The following is a 20689-nucleotide window of genomic DNA, read 5'->3' as shown; positions in this document are numbered from 1 at the left end:
ATACAACAGAAAGCCAAAATGGCCAGCTGGATGAAATAGCTGAGTTGGGAGAGTGTTAGATTGAAAATCTAAAAGTCCCTTGTTCAATGCTGGGTTTCGGAAAAGTCTGAGAGGTTTCTTGCTTCTCACAAAATATTTCTTGGTATCAGCTCAAGTTTTTCTTTCTTTATTTATCAAAATATTTGATCAACTGATCGACAACATGATCAATTCAACATAGAATTGTCTTTCTGTCCTCCTTCTAAATTTGCTTCCACCTCTCTTGCATTCAGCTTCGACTACAAATGTTTCCTATTTCATGCTTTTTTGTAAAGTAAACTCTTGTCTGCATCAGCTTCCACTTCTCCTTGAACACAGATTTCAGTATTCAGATGACATAGCTTACCTACTCAGGCCAAATACCTCTGTGTAATATGGTGCTAGCCCATTCAGAGTAAAAAACAAAAGCTACCTAACCTGGATCCGAAAAATGCTATTTACCTATTGCACCCGTTAACTGGTGAATGATACAGGACATCTTAAAACATAGCTCTAGCATGAGGTTGAGCATCTATTTTCTTGGGAAGTTTAAAAGAAAGGATGAAGACCCAAACTACCAGCAGGCCGAAATAGCTCAGTTGGGAGAGCGTTAGACTGAAGATCTAAAGGTCCCTGGTTCAATCCCGGGTTTCGGCACAATTTCAACTTCTGCTTTTCATGTCACAAAAGCTGTTTGGAGTTAAATCAACGCTCTTCTTTATCAAAACCTTTTATCAATCTGATCAACAACACAATCAATTCAACATATTATTTACTTTCTGTCTTCCTTTCAAACTTGCTTCCACCTCTCTTGTATTCAACTATGCCTCATTTATTTGCAACTTCTTGCTTTATTTTAAAGTAAAGCTTTGCCTGCATCAGCCTCCAATTCCCCTTATACAAAACTGTCAGTAGTCAGATGACATAGCTTGTACACCCTGGCCATATAGGTCTGTGTTTCAGAGTATAAGTCAATTCAGAGTTTAGAAAAAAAAATTCTACCTACCTTGTCCCCTAAAAAGGATATTCACTCATCAGACCAAGTTACCTGCTGAATGATACTGGACACTTTAACACATAACTATAAACAAAAATAGAATGACCAGGTTCTGTATGTATCGTCTACAATTATTAATAATACATCAGGAGGCCACAGGGACTTGTTGGCTGAAATATCTCAGTTGGGAGATCGTTAGACTGAAGAGCTTAAGGTACCTGATTCAATCCTGACTTTCAGCACAGTGCGAGGGGATCCTACATTCTTGCAAAATATTTCTTGAAATCAGCTCTAGTTTTTTTTTCTTTATTTCTCAAAATATTTTATCAACTGATCAACAACATGATAACTTCAACAAAAAGTTGTCTTTCTGTCCTCCTTCTAAACTTGCTTCCACCTCTCTTGCCATCAACTTTGATGACGAATTTATCCCATTTTATACTTTTTTCAAAGTAAACTCTTGTCTGCATCAGCTTTCACTTCTCCTTGAACAAAGTTGTCAGTATTGAGATGATATAGCTTACCTACTCAGGCGACATACGTCTGTGTAATACAGTGCTGGTCCACTCAGAGTTTTAAAAGAAAAACGACCTAACATTTATCCCAAAAACGCTACTCACCCATTTCACCAGTTAGCTGCTGAACAATGCAGGACACATTAAAACACAGCTCTAACCTCAGATTGAAAATCCAGGTTCTGCATCTCTGTTCTGGGATTGTTCAAAAAAAGAGGCTGAATACTATAGCTGCTGGCAGGCCGAAATATCTCAGTTGGGAGAGTGTTAGACTGAAGATCTAAAGGTCCCTGGTTCAATCCCGGGTTTAGGCACATTTTGAACTTCTGCTTTGCATGCCACAAATGCTATTTGGAGTCAACTCATATTGACGTTGTTTATAATGATCAAAACCTTTTATCAAGCTGATCGATAAGACAACCATTTCAACATATTTTTTACATTCTGTCTTTCTGTCAAACTTGCTTCCACCTCTCTTGTATTCAACTTTACCTGCTTTATTTGCCAATTCTTCCTTTAATTGAAAGTAAAGCTTTGCCTACATCAGCCTCGAGTTCCCCTTATACAAAACTGTTAGTAGTCAGATGACCTAGTTTGCCTACCCTCGCCATATAGGTCTGTGTGTCTGAGTATAAGTCCATTCATAGTTTACAAACATCTTCTAACTAACTTGGCTCCTAAAAAGGAAATTCACCCATCAGACCAATTTAGCTGCTGAATAATATTGGACAATTTAACACATAACTGCACATGCAGATAGAATGACCAGGGTCTGCATTTATCTTTAACAATTATCAAAAATACAACAGAAAGCCAAAATGGCCAGCTGGATGAAATAGCTGAGTTGGGAGAGTGTTAGATTGAAAATCTAAAAGTCCCTTGTTCAATGCTGGGTTTCGGAAAAGTCTGAGAGGTTTCTTGCTTCTCACAAAATATTTCTTGGTATCAGCTCAAGTTTTTCTTTCTTTATTTATCAAAATATTTGATCAACTGATCGACAACAGGATCAATTCAACATAGAATTGTCTTTCTGTCCTCCTTCTAAATTTGCTTCCACCTCTCTTGCATTCAGCTTCGACTACAAATGTTTCCTATTTCATGCTTTTTTGTAAAGTAAACTCTTGTCTGCATCAGCTTCCACTTCTCCTTGAACACAGATTTCAGTATTCAGATGACATAGCTTACCTACTCAGGCCAAATACCTCTGTGTAATATGGTGCTAGTCCATTCAGAGTAAAAAAAAAAGCTACCTAACCTGGATCCGAAAAATGCTATTTACCTATTGCACCTGTTAACTGATGAATGATACAGGACATCTTAAAACATAGCTCTAGCATGAGGATGAGCATCTATTTTCTTGGGAAGTTTAAAAGAAAGGATGAAGACCCAAACTACCAGCAGGCCGAAATAGCTCAGTTGGGAGAGCGTTAGACTGAAGATCTAAAGGTCCCTGGTTCAATCCCGGGTTTCGGCACAATTTCAACTTCTGCTTTTCATGTCACAAAAGCTGTTTGGAGTTAAATCAACGCTCTTCTTTATCAAAACCTTTTATCAATCTGATCAACAACACAATCAATTCAACATATTATTTACTTTCTGTCTTCCTTTCAAACTTGCTTCCACCTCTCTTGTATTCAACTATGCCTCATTTATTTGAAACTTCTTGCTTTATTTTAAAGTAAAGCTTTGTCTGCATCAGCCTCCAATTCCCCTTATACAAAACTGTCAGTAGTCAGATGACATAGCTTGTACACCCTGGCCATATAGGTCTGTGTTTCAGAGTATAAGTCAATTCAGAGTTTAGAAAAAAAATTCTACCTACATTGTCCCCTAAAAAGGATATTCACTCATCAGACCAAGTTACCTGCTGAATGATACTGGACACTTTAACACATAACTATAAACGAAAATAGAATGACCAGGTTCTGTATGTATCGTCTACAATTATTAATAATACATCAGGAGGCCACAGGGACTTGTTGGCTGAAATATCTCAGTTGGGAGATCGTTAGACTGAAGAGCTTAAGGTACCTGATTCAATCCTGACTTTCAGCACAGTGCGAGGGGATCCTACATTCTTGCAAAATATTTCTTGAAATCAGCTCTAGGTTTTTTTTTCTTTATTTCTCAAAATATTTTATCAACTGATCAACAACATGATAACTTCAACAAAAAGTTGTCTTTCTGTCCTCCTTCTAAACTTGCTTCCACCTCTCTTGCCATCAGCTTTGATGACGAATTTATCCCATTTTATACTTTTTTCAAAGCAAACTCTTGTCTGCATCAGCTTTCACTTCTCCTTGAACAAAGTTGTCAGTATTGAGATGACATAGCTTACCTACTCAGGCGACATACGTCTGTGTAATACAGTGCTGGTCCACTTAGAGTTTTAAAAGAAAAACGACCTAACATTTATCCCAAAAACGCTACTCACCCATTTCACCAGTTAGCTGCTGAACAATGCAGGACACATTAAAACACAGCTCTAACCTCAGATTGAAAATCCAGGTTCTGCATCTCTGTTCTGGGATTGTTCAAAAAAAGAGGCTGAATACTATAGCTGCTGGCAGGCCGAAATAGCTCAGTTGGGAGAGCGTTAGACTGAAGATCTAAAGGTCCCTGGTTCGATCCCGGGTTTCGGCACATTTTGAACTTCTGCTTTGCATGCCACAAAGACTATTTTGAGTCAACTCATATTGACTTTGTTTATAATGATCAAAACCTTTTATCAAGATAATCGACAATACAATTAATTCAACATATTATTTACTTTCTGTCTTTCTTTCAAACTTGCTTCCACCTCTCTTGTATTCAACTTTGCCTCCTTTATTTCCCAATTCTTCCTTTAATTGAAAGTAAAGCTTTGCCTGCAACAGCCTCCAGTTCCCCTTATACAAAACTGTTAGTAGTCAGATGACCTAGCTTGCCGACCCTCGCCATATAGGTCTGTGTTTCTGAGTATAAGTCCATTCATAGTTTACAAACATCATCTAACTAACTTGGCTCCTAAAAAGGAAATTCACCCATCAGACCAATTTAGCTACTGAATAATACTGGACAATTTAACACATAACTGCACATGCAGATAGAGTGACCAGGTTCTGCATTTATCTTTAACAATTATAAAAAATACAACAGAAAGCCAAAATTGCCAGCTGGATGAAATAGCTCAGTTGGGAGAGCAGTAGACTGAAGATCTAAAGGTCCCTGGTTCAATCCCGGGTTTAGGCACATTTTGAACTTATGCTTTGCATGCCACAAATGCTATTTGGAGTCAACTCATATTGACGTTGTTTATAATGATCAAAACCTTTTGTCAAGCTGATCGAAAAGACAACCATTTCAACATATTTTTTACATTCTGTCTTTCTGTCAAACTTGCTTCCACCTCTCTTGTATTCAACTTTACCTGCTTTATTTGCCAATTCTTCCTTTAATTGAAAGTAAAGCTTTGCCTGCATCAGCCTCGAGTTCCCCTTATACAAAACTGTTAGTAGTCAGATGACCTAGTTTGCCTACCCTCGCCACATAGGTCTGTGTGTCTGAGTATAAGTCCATTCATAGTTTACAAACATCTTCTAACTAACTTGGCTCCTAAAAAGGAAATTCACCCATCAGACCAATTTAGCTGCTGAATAACATTGGACAATTTAACACATAACTGCACATGCAGATAGAATGACCAGGGTCTGCATTTATCTTTAACAATTATCAAAAATACAACAGAAAGCCAAAATGGCCAGCTGGATGAAATAGCTCAGTTGGGAGAGTGTTAGATTGAAAATCTAAAAGTCCCTTGTTCAATGCTGGGTTTCGGAAAAGTCTGAGAGGTTTCTTGCTTCTCACAAAATATTTCTTGGTATCAGCTCAAGTTTTTCTTTCTTTATTTATCAAAATATTTGATCAACTGATCGACAACATGATCAATTCAACATAGAATTGTCTTTCTGTCCTCCTTCTAAATTTGCTTCCACCTCTCTTGCATTCAGCTTCGACTACAAATGTTTCCTATTTCATGCTTTTTTGTAAAGTAAACTCTTGTCTGCATCAGCTTCCACTTCTCCTTGAACACAGATTTCAGTATTCAGATGACATAGCTTACCTACTCAGGCCAAATACCTCTGTGTAATATAGTGCTAGTCCATTCAGAGTAAAAAAAAAAGCTACCTAACCTGGATCCGAAAAATGCTATTTACCTATTGCACCCGTTAACTGATGAATGATACAGGACATCTTAAAACATAGCTCTAGCATGAGGTTGAGCATCTATTTTCTTGGGAAGTTTAAAAGAAAGGATGAAGACCCAAACTACCAGCAGGCCGAAATAGCTCAGTTGGGAGAGCGTTAGACTGAAGATCTAAAGGTCCCTGGTTCAATCCCGGGTTTCGGCACAATTTCAACTTCTGCCTTTCATGTCACAAAAGCTGTTTGTGTTGTTGATCAGATTGATAAAAGGTTTTGATAAAGAAGAGCGTTGATTTAACTCCAATCAATTCAACATATTATTTACTTTCTGTCTTCCTTTCAAACTTGCTTCCACCTCTCTTGTATTCAACTACTCCTCATTTATTTGCAACTTCTTGCTTTATTTTAAAGTAAAGCTTTGCCTGCATCAGCCTCCAATTCCCATTATACAAAACTGTCAGTAGTCAGATGACATAGCTTGTACACCCTGGCCATATAGGTCTGTGTTTCAGAGTATAAGTCAATTCAGAGTTTAGAAAAAAAAATTCTACCTACCTTGTCCCCTAAAAAGGATATTCACTCATCAGACCAAGTTACCTGCTGAATGATACTGGACACTTTAACACATAACTATAAACGAAAATAGAATGACCAGGTTCTGTATGTATCGTCTACAATTATTAATAATACATCAGGAGGCCACAGGGACTTGTTGGCTGAAATATCTCAGTTGGGAGATCGTTAGACTGAAGAGCTTAAGGTACCTGATTCAATCCTGACTTTCAGCACAGTGCGAGGGGATCCTACATTCTTGCAAAATATTTCTTGAAATCAGCTCTAGTTTTTTTTTCTTTATTTCTCAAAATATTTTATCAACTGATCAACAACATGATAACTTCAACAAAAAGTTGTCTTTCTGTCCTCCTTCTAAACTTGCTTCCACCTCTCTTGCCATCAACTTTGATGACGAATTTATCCCATTTTATACTTTTTTCAAAGTAAACTCTTGTCTGCATCAGCTTACACTTCTCCTTGAACAAAGTTGTCAGTATTGAGATGACATAGCTTACCTACTCAGGCGACATACGTCTGTGTAATACAGTGCTGGTCCACTCAGAGTTTTAAAAGAAAAACGACCTAACATTTATCCCAAAAACGCTACTCACCCATTTCACCAGTTAGCTGCTGAACAATGCAGGACACATTAAAACACAGCTCTAACCTCAGATTGAAAATCCAGGTTCTGCATCTCTGTTCTGGGATTGTTCAAAAAAAGAGGCTGAATACTATAGCTGCTGGCAGGCCGAAATAGCTCAGTTGGGAGAGTGTTAGACTGAAGATCTAAAGGTCCCTGGTTCGATCCCGGGTTTCGGCACATTTTGAACTTCTGCTTTGCATGCCACAAAGACTATTTTGAGTCAACTCATATTGACTTTGTTTATAATGATCAAAACCTTTTATCAAGATAATCGACAATACAATTAATTCAACATATTATTTACTTTCTGTCTTTCTTTCAAACTTGCTTCCACCTCTCTTGTATTCAACTTTGCCTCCTTTATTTCCCAATTCTTCCTTTAATTGAAAGTAAAGCTTTGCCTGCATCAGCCTCCAGTTCCCCTTATACAAAACTGTTAGTAGTCAGATGACCTAGCTTGCCGACCCTCGCCATATAGGTCTGTGTTTCTGAGTATAAGTCCATTCATAGTTTACAAACATCATCTAACTAACTTGGCTCCTAAAAAGGAAATTCACCCATCAGACCAATTTAGCTACTGAATAATACTGGACAATTTAACACATAACTGCACATGCAGATAGAGTGACCAGGTTCTGCATTTATCTTTAACAATTATAAAAAATACAACAGAAAGCCAAAATTGCCAGCTGGATGAAATAGCTCAGTTGGGAGAGCAGTAGACTGAAGATCTAAAGGTCCCTGGTTCAATCCCGGGTTTAGGCACATTTTGAACTTCTGCTTTGCATGCCACAAATGCTATTTGGAGTCAACTCATATTGACGTTGTTTATAATGATCAAAACCTTTTATCAAGCTGATCGAAAAGACAACCATTTCAACATATTTTTTACATTCTGTCTTTCTGTCAAACTTGCTTCCACCTCTCTTGTATTCAAATTTACCTGCTTTATTTTCCAATTCTTCCTTTAATTGAAAGTAAAGCTTTGCCTGCATCAGCCTCGAGTTCCCCTTATACAAAACTGTTAGTAGTCAGATGACCTAGTTTGCCTACCCTCGCCACATAGGTCTGTGTGTCTGAGTATAAGTCCATTCATAGTTTACAAACATCTTCTAACTAACTTGGCTCCTAAAAAGGAAATTCACCCATCAGACCAATTTAGCTGCTGAATAACATTGGACAATTTAACACATAACTGCACATGCAGATAGAATGACCAGGGTCTGCATTTATCTTTAACAATTATCAAAAATACAACAGAAAGCCAAAATGGCCAGCTGGATGAAATAGCTGAGTTGGGAGAGTGTTAGATTGAAAATCTAAAAGTCCCTTGTTCAATGCTGGGTTTCGGAAAAGTCTGAGAGGTTTCTTGCTTCTCACAAAATATTTCTTGGTATCAGCTCAAGTTTTTCTTTCTTTATTTATCAAAATATTTGATCAACTGATCGACAACATGATCAATTCAACATAGAATTGTCTTTCTGTCCTCCTTCTAAATTTGCTTCCACCTCTCTTGCATTCAGCTTCGACTACAAATGTTTCCTATTTCATGCTTTTTTGTAAAGTAAACTCTTGTCTGCATCAGCTTCCACTTCTCCTTGAACACAGATTTCAGTATTCAGATGACATAGCTTACCTACTCAGGCCAAATACCTCTGTGTAATATGGTGCTAGTCCATTCAGAGTAAAAAACAAAAGCTACCTAACCTGGATCCGAAAAATGCTATTTACCTATTGCACCCGTTAACTGGTGAATGATACAGGACATCTTAAAACATAGCTCTAGCATGAGGTTGAGCATCTATTTTCTTGGGAAGTTTAAAAGAAAGGATGAAGACCCAAACTACCAGCAGGCCGAAATAGCTCAGTTGGGAGAGCGTTAGACTGAAGATCTAAAGGTCCCTGGTTCAATCCCGGGTTTCGGCACAATTTCAACTTCTGCTTTTCATGTCACAAAAGCTGTTTGGAGTTAAATCAACGCTCTTCTTTATCAAAACCTTTTATCAATCTGATCAACAACACAATCAATTCAACATATTATTTACTTTCTGTCTTCCTTTCAAACTTGCTTCCACCTCTCTTGTATTCAACTATGCCTCATTTATTTGCAACTTCTTGCTTTATTTTAAAGTAAAGCTTTGCCTGCATCAGCCTCCAATTCCCCTTATACAAAACTGTCAGTAGTCAGATGACATAGCTTGTACACCCTGGCCATATAGGTCTGTGTTTCAGAGTATAAGTCAATTCAGAGTTTAGAAAAAAAAATTCTACCTACCTTGTCCCCTAAAAAGGATATTCACTCATCAGACCAAGTTACCTGCTGAATGATACTGGACACTTTAACACATAACTATAAACAAAAATAGAATGACCAGGTTCTGTATGTATCGTCTACAATTATTAATAATACATCAGGAGGCCACAGGGACTTGTTGGCTGAAATATCTCAGTTGGGAGATCGTTAGACTGAAGAGCTTAAGGTACCTGATTCAATCCTGACTTTCAGCACAGTGCGAGGGGATCCTACATTCTTGAAAAATATTTCTTGAAATCAGCTCTAGTTTTTTTTTCTTTATTTCTCAAAATATTTTATCAACTGATCAACAACATGATAACTTCAACAAAAAGTTGTCTTTCTGTCCTCCTTCTAAACTTGCTTCCACCTCTCTTGCCATCAACTTTGATGACGAATTTATCCCATTTTATACTTTTTTCAAAGTAAACTCTTGTCTGCATCAGCTTTCACTTCTCCTTGAACAAAGTTGTCAGTATTGAGATGATATAGCTTACCTACTCAGGCGACATACGTCTGTGTAATACAGTGCTGGTCCACTCAGAGTTTTAAAAGAAAAACGACCTAACATTTATCCCAAAAACGCTACTCACCCATTTCACCAGTTAGCTGCTGAACAATGCAGGACACATTAAAACACAGCTCTAACCTCAGATTGAAAATCCAGGTTCTGCATCTCTGTTCTGGGATTGTTCAAAAAAAGAGGCTGAATACTATAGCTGCTGGCAGGCCGAAATATCTCAGTTGGGAGAGTGTTAGACTGAAGATCTAAAGGTCCCTGGTTCAATCCCGGGTTTAGGCACATTTTGAACTTCTGCTTTGCATGCCACAAATGCTATTTGGAGTCAACTCATATTGACGTTGTTTATAATGATCAAAACCTTTTATCAAGCTGATCGATAAGACAACCATTTCAACATATTTTTTACATTCTGTCTTTCTGTCAAACTTGCTTCCACCTCTCTTGTATTCAACTTTACCTGCTTTATTTGCCAATTCTTCCTTTAATTGAAAGTAAAGCTTTGCCTACATCAGCCTCGAGTTCCCCTTATACAAAACTGTTAGTAGTCAGATGACCTAGTTTGCCTACCCTCGCCATATAGGTCTGTGTGTCTGAGTATAAGTCCATTCATAGTTTACAAACATCTTCTAACTAACTTGGCTCCTAAAAAGGAAATTCACCCATCAGACCAATTTAGCTGCTGAATAATATTGGACAATTTAACACATAACTGCACATGCAGATAGAATGACCAGGGTCTGCATTTATCTTTAACAATTATCAAAAATACAACAGAAAGACAAAATGGCCAGCTGGATGAAATAGCTGAGTTGGGAGAGTGTTAGATTGAAAATCTAAAAGTCCCTTGTTCAATGCTGGGTTTCGGAAAAGTCTGAGAGGTTTCTTGCTTCTCACAAAATATTTCTTGGTATCAGCTCAAGTTTTTCTTTCTTTATTTATCAAAATATTTGATCAACTGATCGACAACAGGATCAATTCAACATAGAATTGTCTTTCTGTCCTCCTTCTAAATTTGCTTCCACCTCTCTTGCATTCAGCTTCGACTACAAATGTTTCCTATTTCATGCTTTTTTGTAAAGTAAACTCTTGTCTGCATCAGCTTCCACTTCTCCTTGAACACAGATTTCAGTATTCAGATGACATAGCTTACCTACTCAGGCCAAATACCTCTGTGTAATATGGTGCTAGTCCATTCAGAGTAAAAAAAAAAGCTACCTAACCTGGATCCGAAAAATGCTATTTACCTATTGCACCTGTTAACTGATGAATGATACAGGACATCTTAAAACATAGCTCTAGCATGAGGATGAGCATCTAGTTTCTTGGGAAGTTTAAAAGAAAGGATGAAGACCCAAACTACCAGCAGGCCGAAATAGCTCAGTTGGGAGAGCGTTCGACTGAAGATCTAAAGGTCCCTGGTTCAATCCCGGGTTTCGGCACAATTTCAACTTCTGCTTTTCATGTCACAAAAGCTGTTTGGAGTTAAATCAACGCTCTTCTTTATCAAAACCTTTTATCAATCTGATCAACAACACAATCAATTCAACATAGAATTGTCTTTCTGTCCTCCTTCTAAATTTGCTTCCACCTCTCTTGCATTCAGCTTCGACTACAAATGTTTCCTATTTCATGCTTTTTTGTAAAGTAAACTCTTGTCTGCATCAGCTTCCACTTCTCCTTGAACACAGATTTCAGTATTCAGATGACATAGCTTACCTACTCAGGCCAAATACCTCTGTGTAATATAGTGCTAGTCCATTCAGAGTAAAAAAAAAAGCTACCTAACCTGGATCCGAAAAATGCTATTTACCTATTGCACCCGTTAACTGATGAATGATACAGGACATCTTAAAACATAGCTCTAGCATGAGGTTGAGCATCTATTTTCTTGGGAAGTTTAAAAGAAAGGATGAAGACCCAAACTACCAGCAGGCCGAAATAGCTCAGTTGGGAGAGCGTTAGACTGAAGATCTAAAGGTCCCTGGTTCAATCCCGGGTTTCGGCACAATTTCAACTTCTGCTTTTCATGTCACAAAAGCTGTTTGTGTTGTTGATCAGATTGATAAAAGGTTTTGATAAAGAAGAGCGTTGATTTAACTCCAATCAATTCAACATATTATTTACTTTCTGTCTTCCTTTCAAACTTGCTTCCACCTCTCTTGTATTCAACTACGCCTCATTTATTTGCAACTTCTTGCTTTATTTTAAAGTAAAGCTTTGCCTGCATCAGCCTCCAATTCCCATTATACAAAACTGTCAGTAGTCAGATGACATAGCTTGTACACCCTGGCCATATAGGTCTGTGTTTCAGAGTATAAGTCAATTCAGAGTTTAGAAAAAAAAATTCTACCTACATTGTCCCCTAAAAAGGATATTCACTCATCATACCAAGTTACCTGCTGAATGATACTGGACACTTTAACACATAACTATAAACGAAAATAGAATGACCAGGTTCTGTATGTATCGTCTACAATTATTAATAATACATCAGGAGGCCACAGGGACTTGTTGGCTGAAATATCTCAGTTGGGAGATCGTTAGACTGAAGAGCTTAAGGTACCTGATTCAATCCTGACTTTCAGCACAGTGCGAGGGGATCCTACATTCTTGCAAAATATTTCTTGAAATCAGCTCTAGTTTTTTTTTCTTTATTTCTCAAAATATTTTATCAACTGATCAACAACATGATAACTTCAACAAAAAGTTGTCTTTCTGTCCTCCTTCTAAACTTGCTTCCACCTCTCTTGCCATCAGCTTTGATGACGAATTTATCCCATTTTATACTTTTTTCAAAGTAAACTCTTGTCTGCATCAGCTTTCACTTCTCCTTGAACAAAGTTGTCAGTATTGAGATGACATAGCTTACCTACTCAGGCGACATACGTCTGTGTAATACAGTGCTGGTCCACTTAGAGTTTTAAAAGAAAAACGACCTAACATTTATCCCAAAAACGCTACTCACCCATTTCACCAGTTAGCTGCTGAACAATGCAGGACACATTAAAACACAGCTCTAACCTCAGATTGAAAATCCAGGTTCTGCATCTCTGTTCTGGGATTGTTCAAAAAAAGAGGCTGAATACTATAGCTGCTGGCAGGCCGAAATAGCTCAGTTGGGAGAGCGTTAGACTAAAGATCTAAAGGTCCCTGGTTCGATCCCGGGTTTCGGCACGTTTTGAACTTCTGCTTTGCATGCCACAAAGACTATTTTGAGTCAACTCATATTGACTTTGTTTATAATGATCAAAACATTTTATCAAGATAATCGACAATACAATTAATTCAACATATTATTTACTTTCTGTCTTTCTTTCAAACTTGCTTCCACCTCTCTTGTATTCAACTTTGCCTCCTTTATTTCCCAATTCTTCCTTTAATTGAAAGTAAAGCTTTGCCTGCATCAGCCTCCAGTTCCCCTTATACAAAACTGTTAGTAGTCAGATGACCTAGCTTGCCGACCCTCGCCATATAGGTCTGTGTTTCTGAGTATAAGTCCATTCATAGTTTACAAACATCATCTAACTAACTTGGCTCCTAAAAAGGAAATTCACCCATCAGACCAATTTAGCTACTGAATAATACTGGACAATTTAACACATAACTGCACATGCAGATAGAGTGACCAGGTTCTGCATTTTTCTTTAACAATTATAAAAAATACAACAGAAAGCCAAAATTGCCAGCTGGATGAAATAGCTCAGTTGGGAGAGCAGTAGACTGAAGATCTAAAGGTCCCTGGTTCAATCCCGGGTTTAGGCACATTTTGAACTTCTGCTTTGCATGCCACAAATGCTATTTGGAGTCAACTCATATTGACGTTGTTTATAATGATCAAAACCTTTTATCAAGCTGATCGAAAAGACAACCATTTCAACATATTTTTTACATTCTGTCTTTCTGTCAAACTTGCTTCCACCTCTCTTGTATTCAACTTTACCTGCTTTATTTGCCAATTCTTCCTTTAATTGAAAGTAAAGCTTTGCCTGCATCAGCCTCGAGTTCCCCTTATACAAAACTGTTAGTAGTCAGATGACCTAGTTTGCCTACCCTCGCCATATAGGTCTGTGTCTCTGAGTATAAGTCCATTCATAGTTTACAAACATCTTCTAACTAACTTGGCTCCTAAAAAGGAAATTCACCCATCAGACCAATTTAGCTGCTGAATAATATTGGACAATTTAACACATAACTGCACATGCAGATAGAATGACCAGGGTCTGCATTTATCTTTAACAATTATCAAAAATACAACAGAAAGCCAAAATGGCCAGCTGGATGAAATAGCTCAGTTGGGAGAGTGTTAGATTGAAAATCTAAAAGTCCCTTGTTCAATGCTGGGTTTCGGAAAAGTCTGAGAGGTTTCTTGCTTCTCACAAAATATTTCTTGGTATCAGCTCAAGTTTTTCTTTCTTTATTTATCAAAATATTTGATCAACTGATCGACAACATGATCAATTCAACATAGAATTGTCTTTCTGTCCTCCTTCTAAATTTGCTTCCACCTCTCTTGCATTCAGCTTCGACTACAAATGTTTCCTATTTCATGCTTTTTTGTAAAGTAAACTCTTGTCTGCATCAGCTTCCACTTCTCCTTGAACACAGATGTCAGTATTCAGATGACATAGCTTACCTACTCAGGCCAAATACCTCTGTGTAATATGGTGCTAGTCCATTCAGAGTAAAAAAAAAAGCTACCTAACCTGGATCCGAAAAATGCTATTTACCTATTGCACCCGTTAACTGATGAATGATACAGGACATCTTAAAACATAGCTCTAGCATGAGGTTGAGCATCTATTTTCTTGGGAAGTTTAAAAGAAAGGATGAAGACCCAAACTACCAGCAGGCCGAAATAGCTCAGTTGGGAGAGCGTTAGACTGAAGATCTAAAGGTCCCTGGTTCAATCCCGGGTTTCGGCACAATTTCAACTTCTGCTTTTCATGTCACAAAAGCTGTTTGTGTTGTTGATCAGATTGATAAAAGGTTTTGATAAAGAAGAGCGTCGATTTAACTCCAATCAATTCAACATATTATTTACTTTCTGTCTTCCTTTCAAACTTGCTTCCACCTCTCTTGTATTCAACTATGCCTCATTTATTTGCAACTTCTTGCTTTATTTTAAAGTAAAGCTTTGCCTGCATCAGCCTCCAATTCCCCTTATACAAAACTGTCAGTAGTCAGATGACATAGCTTGTACACCCTGGCCATATAGGTCTGTGTTTCAGAGTATAAGTCAATTCAGAGTTTAGAAAAAAAAATTCTACCTACATTGTCCCCTAAAAAGGATATTCACTCATCAGACCAAGTTACCTGCTGAATGATACTGGACACTTTAACACATAACTATAAACGAAAATAGAATGACCAGGTTCTGTATGTATCGTCTACAATTATTAATAATACATCAGGAGGCCACAGGGACTTGTTGGCTGAAATATCTCAGTTGGGAGATCGTTAGACTGAAGAGCTTAAGGTACCTGATTCAATCCTGACTTTCAGCACAGTGCGAGGGGATCCTACATTGTTGCAAAATATTTCTTGAAATCAGCTCTAGTATTTTTTTCTTTATTTCTCAAAATATTTTATCAACTGATCAACAACATGATAACTTCAACAAAAAGTTGTCTTTCTGTCCTCCTTCTAAACTTGCTTCCACCTCTCTTGCCATCAGCTTTGATGACGAATTTATCCCATTTTATACTTTTTTCAAAGTAAACTCTTGTCTGCATCAGCTTTCACTTCTCCTTGAACAAAGTTGTCAGTATTGAGATGACATAGCTTACCTACTCAGGCGACATACGTCTGTGTAATACAGTGCTGGTCCACTTAGAGTTTTAAAAGAAAAACGACCTAACATTTATCCCAAAAACGCTACTCACCCATTTCACCAGTTAGCTGCTGAACAATGCAGGACACATTAAAACACAGCTCTAACCTCAGATTGAAAATCCAGGTTCTGCATCTCTGTTCTGGGATTGTTCAAAAAAAGAGGCTGAATGCTATAGCTGCTGGCAGGCCGAAATAGCTCAGTTGGGAGAGCGTTAGACTAAAGATCTAAAGGTCCCTGGTTCGATCCTGGGTTTCGGCACGTTTTGAACTTCTGCTTTGCATGCCACAAAGACTATTTTGAGTCAACTCATATTGACTTTGTTTATAATGATCAAAACATTTTATCAAGATAATCGACAATACAATTAATTCAACATATTATTTACTTTCTGTCTTTCTTTCAAACTTGCTTCCACCTCTCTTGTATTCAACTTTGCCTCCTTTATTTCCCAATTCTTCCTTTAATTGAAAGTAAAGCTTTGCCTGCATCAGCCTCCAGTTCCCCTTATACAAAACTGTTAGTAGTCAGATGACCTAGCTTGCCGACCCTCGCCATATAGGTCTGTGTTTCTGAGTATAAGTCCATTCATAGTTTACAAACATCATCTAACTAACTTGGCTCCTAAAAAGGAAATTCACCCATCAGACCAATTTAGCTACTGAATAATACTGGACAATTTAACACATAACTGCACATGCAGATAGAGTGACCAGGTTCTGCATTTTTCTTTAACAATTATAAAAAATACAACAGAAAGCCAAAATTGCCAGCTGGATGAAATAGCTCAGTTGGGAGAGCAGTAGACTGAAGATCTAAAGAATCCCGGGTTTAGGCACATTTTGAACTTCTGCTTTGCATGCCACAAATGCTATTTGGAGTCAACTCATATTGACGTTGTTTATAATGATCAAAACCTTTTATCAAGCTGATCGATAAGACAACCATTTCAACATATTTTTTACATTCTGTCTTTCTGTCAAACTTGCTTCCACCTCTCTTGTATTCAACTTTACCTGCTTTATTTGCCAATTCTTCCTTTAATTGAAAGTAAAGCTTTGCCTACATCAGCCTCGAGTTCCCCTTATACAAAACTGTTAGTAGTCAGATGACCTAGTTTGCCTACCCTCGCCATATAGGTCTGTGTGTCTGAGTATAAGTCCATTCATAGTTTACAAACATCTTCTAACTAACTTGGCTCCTAAAAAGGAAATTCACCCATCAGAGCAATTTAGCTGCTGAATAATATTGGACAATTTAACACATACCTGCACATGCAGATAGAATGACCAGGGTCTGCATTTATCTTTAACAATTATCAAAAATACAACAGAAAGCCAAAATGGCCAGCTGGATGAAATAGCTCAGTTGGGAGAGTGTTAGATTGAAAATCTAAAAGTCCCTTGTTCAATGCTGGGTTTTGGAAAAGTCTGAGAGGTTTCTTGCTTCTCACAAAATATTTCTTGGTATCAGCTCAAGTTTTTCTTTCTTTATTTATCAAAATATTTGATCAACTGATCGACAACATGATCAATTCAACATAGAATTGTCTTTCTGTCCTCCTTCTAAATTTGCTTCCACCTCTCTTGCATTCAGCTTCGACTACAAATGTTTCCTATTTCATGCTTTTTTGTAAAGTAAACTCTTGTCTGCATCAGCTTCCACTTCTCCTTGAACACAGATTTCAGTATTCAGATGACATAGCTTACCTACTCAGGCCAAATACCTCTGTGTAATATGGTGCTAGTCCATTCAGAGTAAAAAAAAAAGCTACCTAACCTGGATCCGAAAAATGCTATTTACCTATTGCACCTGTTAACTGATGAATGATACAGGACATCTTAAAACATAGCTCTAGCATGAGGATGAGCATCTATTTTCTTTGGAAGTTTAAAAGAAAGGATGAAGACCCAAACTACCAGCAGGCCGAAATAGCTCAGTTGGGAGAGCGTTAGACTGAAGATCTAAAGGTCCCTGGTTCAATCCCGGGTTTCGGCACAATTTCAACTTCTGCTTTTCATGTCACAAAAGCTGTTTGGAGTTAAATCAACGCTCTTCTTTATCAAAACCTTTTATCAATCTGATCAACAACACAATCAATTCAACATATTATTTACTTTCTGTCTTCCTTTCAAACTTGCTTCCACCTCTCTTGTATTCAACTATGCCTCATTTATTTGAAACTTCTTGCTTTATTTTAAAGTAAAGCTTTGCCTGCATCAGCCTCCAATTCCCCTTATACAAAACTGTCAGTAGTCAGATGACATAGCTTGTACACCCTGGCCATATAGGTCTGTGTTTCAGAGTATAAGTCAATTCAGAGTTTAGAAAAAAAAATTCTACCTACATTGTCCCCTAAAAAGGATATTCACTCATCAGACCAAGTTACCTGCTGAATGATACTGGACACTTTAACACATAACTATAAACGAAAATAGAATGACCAGGTTCTGTATGTATCGTCTACAATTATTAATAATACATCAGGAGGCCACAGGGACTTGTTGGCTGAAATATCTCAGTTGGGAGATCGTTAGACTGAAGAGCTTAAGGTACCTGATTCAATCCTGACTTTCAGCACAGTGCGAGGGGATCCTACATTCTTGCAAAATATTTCTTGAAATCAGCTCTAGGTTTTTTTTTCTTTATTTCTCAAAATATTTTATCAACTGATCAACAACATGATAACTTCAACAAAAAGTTGTCTTTCTGTCCTCCTTCTAAACTTGCTTCCACCTCTCTTGCCATCAGCTTTGATGACGAATTTATCCCATTTTATACTTTTTTCAAAGCAAACTCTTGTCTGCATCAGCTTTCACTTCTCCTTGAACAAAGTTGTCAGTATTGAGATGACATAGCTTACCTACTCAGGCGACATACGTCTGTGTAATACAGTGCTGGTCCACTTAGAGTTTTAAAAGAAAAACGACCTAACATTTATCCCAAAAACGCTACTCACCCATTTCACCAGTTAGCTGCTGAACAATGCAGGACACATTAAAACACAGCTCTAACCTCAGATTGAAAATCCAGGTTCTGCATCTCTGTTCTGGGATTGTTCAAAAAAAGAGGCTGAATACTATAGCTGCTGGCAGGCTGAAATAGCTCAGTTGGGAGAGCGTTAGACTGAAGATCTAAAGGTCCCTGGTTCGATCCCGGGTTTCGGCACATTTTGAACTTCTGCTTTGCATGCCACAAAGACTATTTTGAGTCAACTCATATTGACTTTGTTTATAATGATCAAAACCTTTTATCAAGATAATCGACAATACAATTAATTCAACATATTATTTACTTTCTGTCTTTCTTTCAAACTTGCTTCCACCTCTCTTGTATTCAACTTTGCCTCCTTTATTTCCCAATTCTTCCTTTAATTGAAAGTAAAGCTTTGCCTGCATCAGCCTCCAGTTCCCCTTATACAAAACTGTTAGTAGTCAGATGACTTAGCTTGCCGACCCTCGCCATATAGGTCTGTGTTTCTGAGTATAAGTCCATTCATAGTTTACAAACATCATCTAACTAACTTGGCTCCTAAAAAGGAAATTCACCCATCAGACCAATTTAGCTACTGAATAATACTGGACAATTTAACACATAACTGCACATGCAGATAGAGTGACCAGGTTCTGCATTTATCTTTAACAATTATAAAAAATACAACAGAAAGCCAAAATTGCCAGCTGGATGAAATAGCTCAGTTGGGAGAGCAGTAGACTGAAGATTTAAAGGTCCCTGGTTCAATCCCGGGTTTAGGCACATTTTGAACTTCTGCTTTGCATGCCACAAATGCTATTTGGAGTCAACTCATATTGACGTTGTTTATAATGATCAAAACCTTTTATCAAGCTGATCGATAAGACAACCATTTCAACATATTTTTTACATTCTGTCTTTCTGTCAAACTTGCTTCCACCTCTCTTGTATTCAACTTTACCTGCTTTATTTGCCAATTCTTCCTTTAATTGAAAGTAAAGCTTTGCCTGCATCAGCCTCGAGTTCCCCTTATACAAAACTGTTAGTAGTCAGATGACCTAGTTTGCCTACCCTCGCCATATAGGTCTGTGTGTCTGAGTATAAGTCCATTCATAGTTTACAAACATCTTCTAACTAACTTGGCTCCTAAAAAGGAAATTCACCCATCAGACCAATTTAGCTGCTGAATAATATTGGACAATTTAACACATAACTGCACATGCAGATAGAATGACCAGGGTCTGCATTTATCTTTAACAATTATCAAAAATACAACAGAAAGCCAAAATGGCCAGCTGGATGAAATAGCTCAGTTGGGAGAGTGTTAGATTGAAAATCTAAAAGTCCCTTGTTCAATGCTGGGTTTCGGAAAAGTCTGAGAGGTTTCTTGCTTCTCACAAAATATTTCTTGGTATCAGCTCAAGTTTTTCTTTCTTTATTTATCAAAATATTTGATCAACTGATCGACAACATGATCAATTCAACATAGAATTGTCTTTCTGTCCTCCTTCTAAATTTGCTTCCACCTCTCTTGCATTCAGCTTCGACTACAAATGTTTCCTATTTCATGCTTTTTTGTAAAGTAAACTCTTGTCTGCATCAGCTTCCACTTCTCCTTGAACACAGATTTCAGTATTCAGATGACATAGCTTACCTACTCAGGCCAAATACCTCTGTGTAATATGGTGCTAGTCCATTCAGAGTAAAAAACAAAAGCTACCTAACCTGGATCCGAAAAATGCTATTTACCTATTGCACCCGTTAACTGATGAATGATACAGGACATCTTAAAACATAGCTCTAGCATGAGGTTGAGCATCTATTTTCTTGGGAAGTTTAAAAGAAAGGATGAAGACCCAAACTACCAGCAGGCCGAAATAGCTCAGTTGGGAGAGCGTTAGACTGAAGATCTAAAGGTCCCTGGTTCAATCCCGGGTTTCGGCACAATTTCAACTTCTGCTTTTCATGTCACAAAAGCTGTTTGGAGTTAAATCAACGCTCTTCTTTATCAAAACCTTTTATCAATCTGATCAACAACACAATCAATTCAACATATTATTTACTTTCTGTCTTCCTTTCAAACTTGCTTCCACCTCTCTTGTATTCAACTATGCCTCATTTATTTGAAACTTCTTGCTTTATTTTAAAGTAAAGCTT

At 37.6% G+C, this 20689-nt stretch overlaps 13 non-coding genes across 13 annotated transcripts; all 13 read left to right on the top strand.

The window, feature by feature from the left end:
* The first annotated feature begins 602 nt into the window (after positions 1-602).
* On the top strand, positions 603-675 carry TRNAF-GAA (transfer RNA phenylalanine (anticodon GAA)). The gene has a single exon. It is a non-coding gene; the product is annotated as a tRNA-Phe (tRNA).
* Positions 676-2931: 2256 nt separating this feature from the next.
* Positions 2932-3004, top strand: TRNAF-GAA (transfer RNA phenylalanine (anticodon GAA)). The gene has a single exon. It is a non-coding gene; the product is annotated as a tRNA-Phe (tRNA).
* A 1096-nt stretch (positions 3005-4100) lies between these two features.
* TRNAF-GAA (transfer RNA phenylalanine (anticodon GAA)) lies at positions 4101-4173 on the top strand. Its single transcript has one exon. It is a non-coding gene; the product is annotated as a tRNA-Phe (tRNA).
* A 1675-nt stretch (positions 4174-5848) lies between these two features.
* On the top strand, positions 5849-5921 carry TRNAF-GAA (transfer RNA phenylalanine (anticodon GAA)). Its single transcript has one exon. It is a non-coding gene; the product is annotated as a tRNA-Phe (tRNA).
* A 1096-nt stretch (positions 5922-7017) lies between these two features.
* On the top strand, positions 7018-7090 carry TRNAF-GAA (transfer RNA phenylalanine (anticodon GAA)). Its single transcript has one exon. It is a non-coding gene; the product is annotated as a tRNA-Phe (tRNA).
* A 1676-nt stretch (positions 7091-8766) lies between these two features.
* On the top strand, positions 8767-8839 carry TRNAF-GAA (transfer RNA phenylalanine (anticodon GAA)). Its single transcript has one exon. It is a non-coding gene; the product is annotated as a tRNA-Phe (tRNA).
* A 2822-nt stretch (positions 8840-11661) lies between these two features.
* Positions 11662-11734, top strand: TRNAF-GAA (transfer RNA phenylalanine (anticodon GAA)). Its single transcript has one exon. It is a non-coding gene; the product is annotated as a tRNA-Phe (tRNA).
* A 1096-nt stretch (positions 11735-12830) lies between these two features.
* On the top strand, positions 12831-12903 carry TRNAF-AAA (transfer RNA phenylalanine (anticodon AAA)). Its single transcript has one exon. It is a non-coding gene; the product is annotated as a tRNA-Phe (tRNA).
* A 1675-nt stretch (positions 12904-14578) lies between these two features.
* Positions 14579-14651, top strand: TRNAF-GAA (transfer RNA phenylalanine (anticodon GAA)). The gene has a single exon. It is a non-coding gene; the product is annotated as a tRNA-Phe (tRNA).
* Positions 14652-15747: 1096 nt separating this feature from the next.
* TRNAF-AAA (transfer RNA phenylalanine (anticodon AAA)) lies at positions 15748-15820 on the top strand. The gene has a single exon. It is a non-coding gene; the product is annotated as a tRNA-Phe (tRNA).
* Positions 15821-17484: 1664 nt separating this feature from the next.
* TRNAF-GAA (transfer RNA phenylalanine (anticodon GAA)) lies at positions 17485-17557 on the top strand. The gene has a single exon. It is a non-coding gene; the product is annotated as a tRNA-Phe (tRNA).
* Positions 17558-18654: 1097 nt separating this feature from the next.
* Positions 18655-18727, top strand: TRNAF-GAA (transfer RNA phenylalanine (anticodon GAA)). Its single transcript has one exon. It is a non-coding gene; the product is annotated as a tRNA-Phe (tRNA).
* Positions 18728-20403: 1676 nt separating this feature from the next.
* TRNAF-GAA (transfer RNA phenylalanine (anticodon GAA)) lies at positions 20404-20476 on the top strand. Its single transcript has one exon. It is a non-coding gene; the product is annotated as a tRNA-Phe (tRNA).
* Positions 20477-20689: the final 213 nt, after the last annotated feature.

This window comes from Triturus cristatus, chromosome 8 (assembly GCF_964204655.1).
Source record: "Triturus cristatus chromosome 8, aTriCri1.1, whole genome shotgun sequence".
Classification (NCBI taxonomy): Eukaryota; Metazoa; Chordata; class Amphibia; order Caudata; family Salamandridae; genus Triturus; species Triturus cristatus.
The sequence above is the reverse complement of the archived record's forward strand: the minus strand, read 5'-3'. Positions and strand labels throughout refer to the sequence as shown.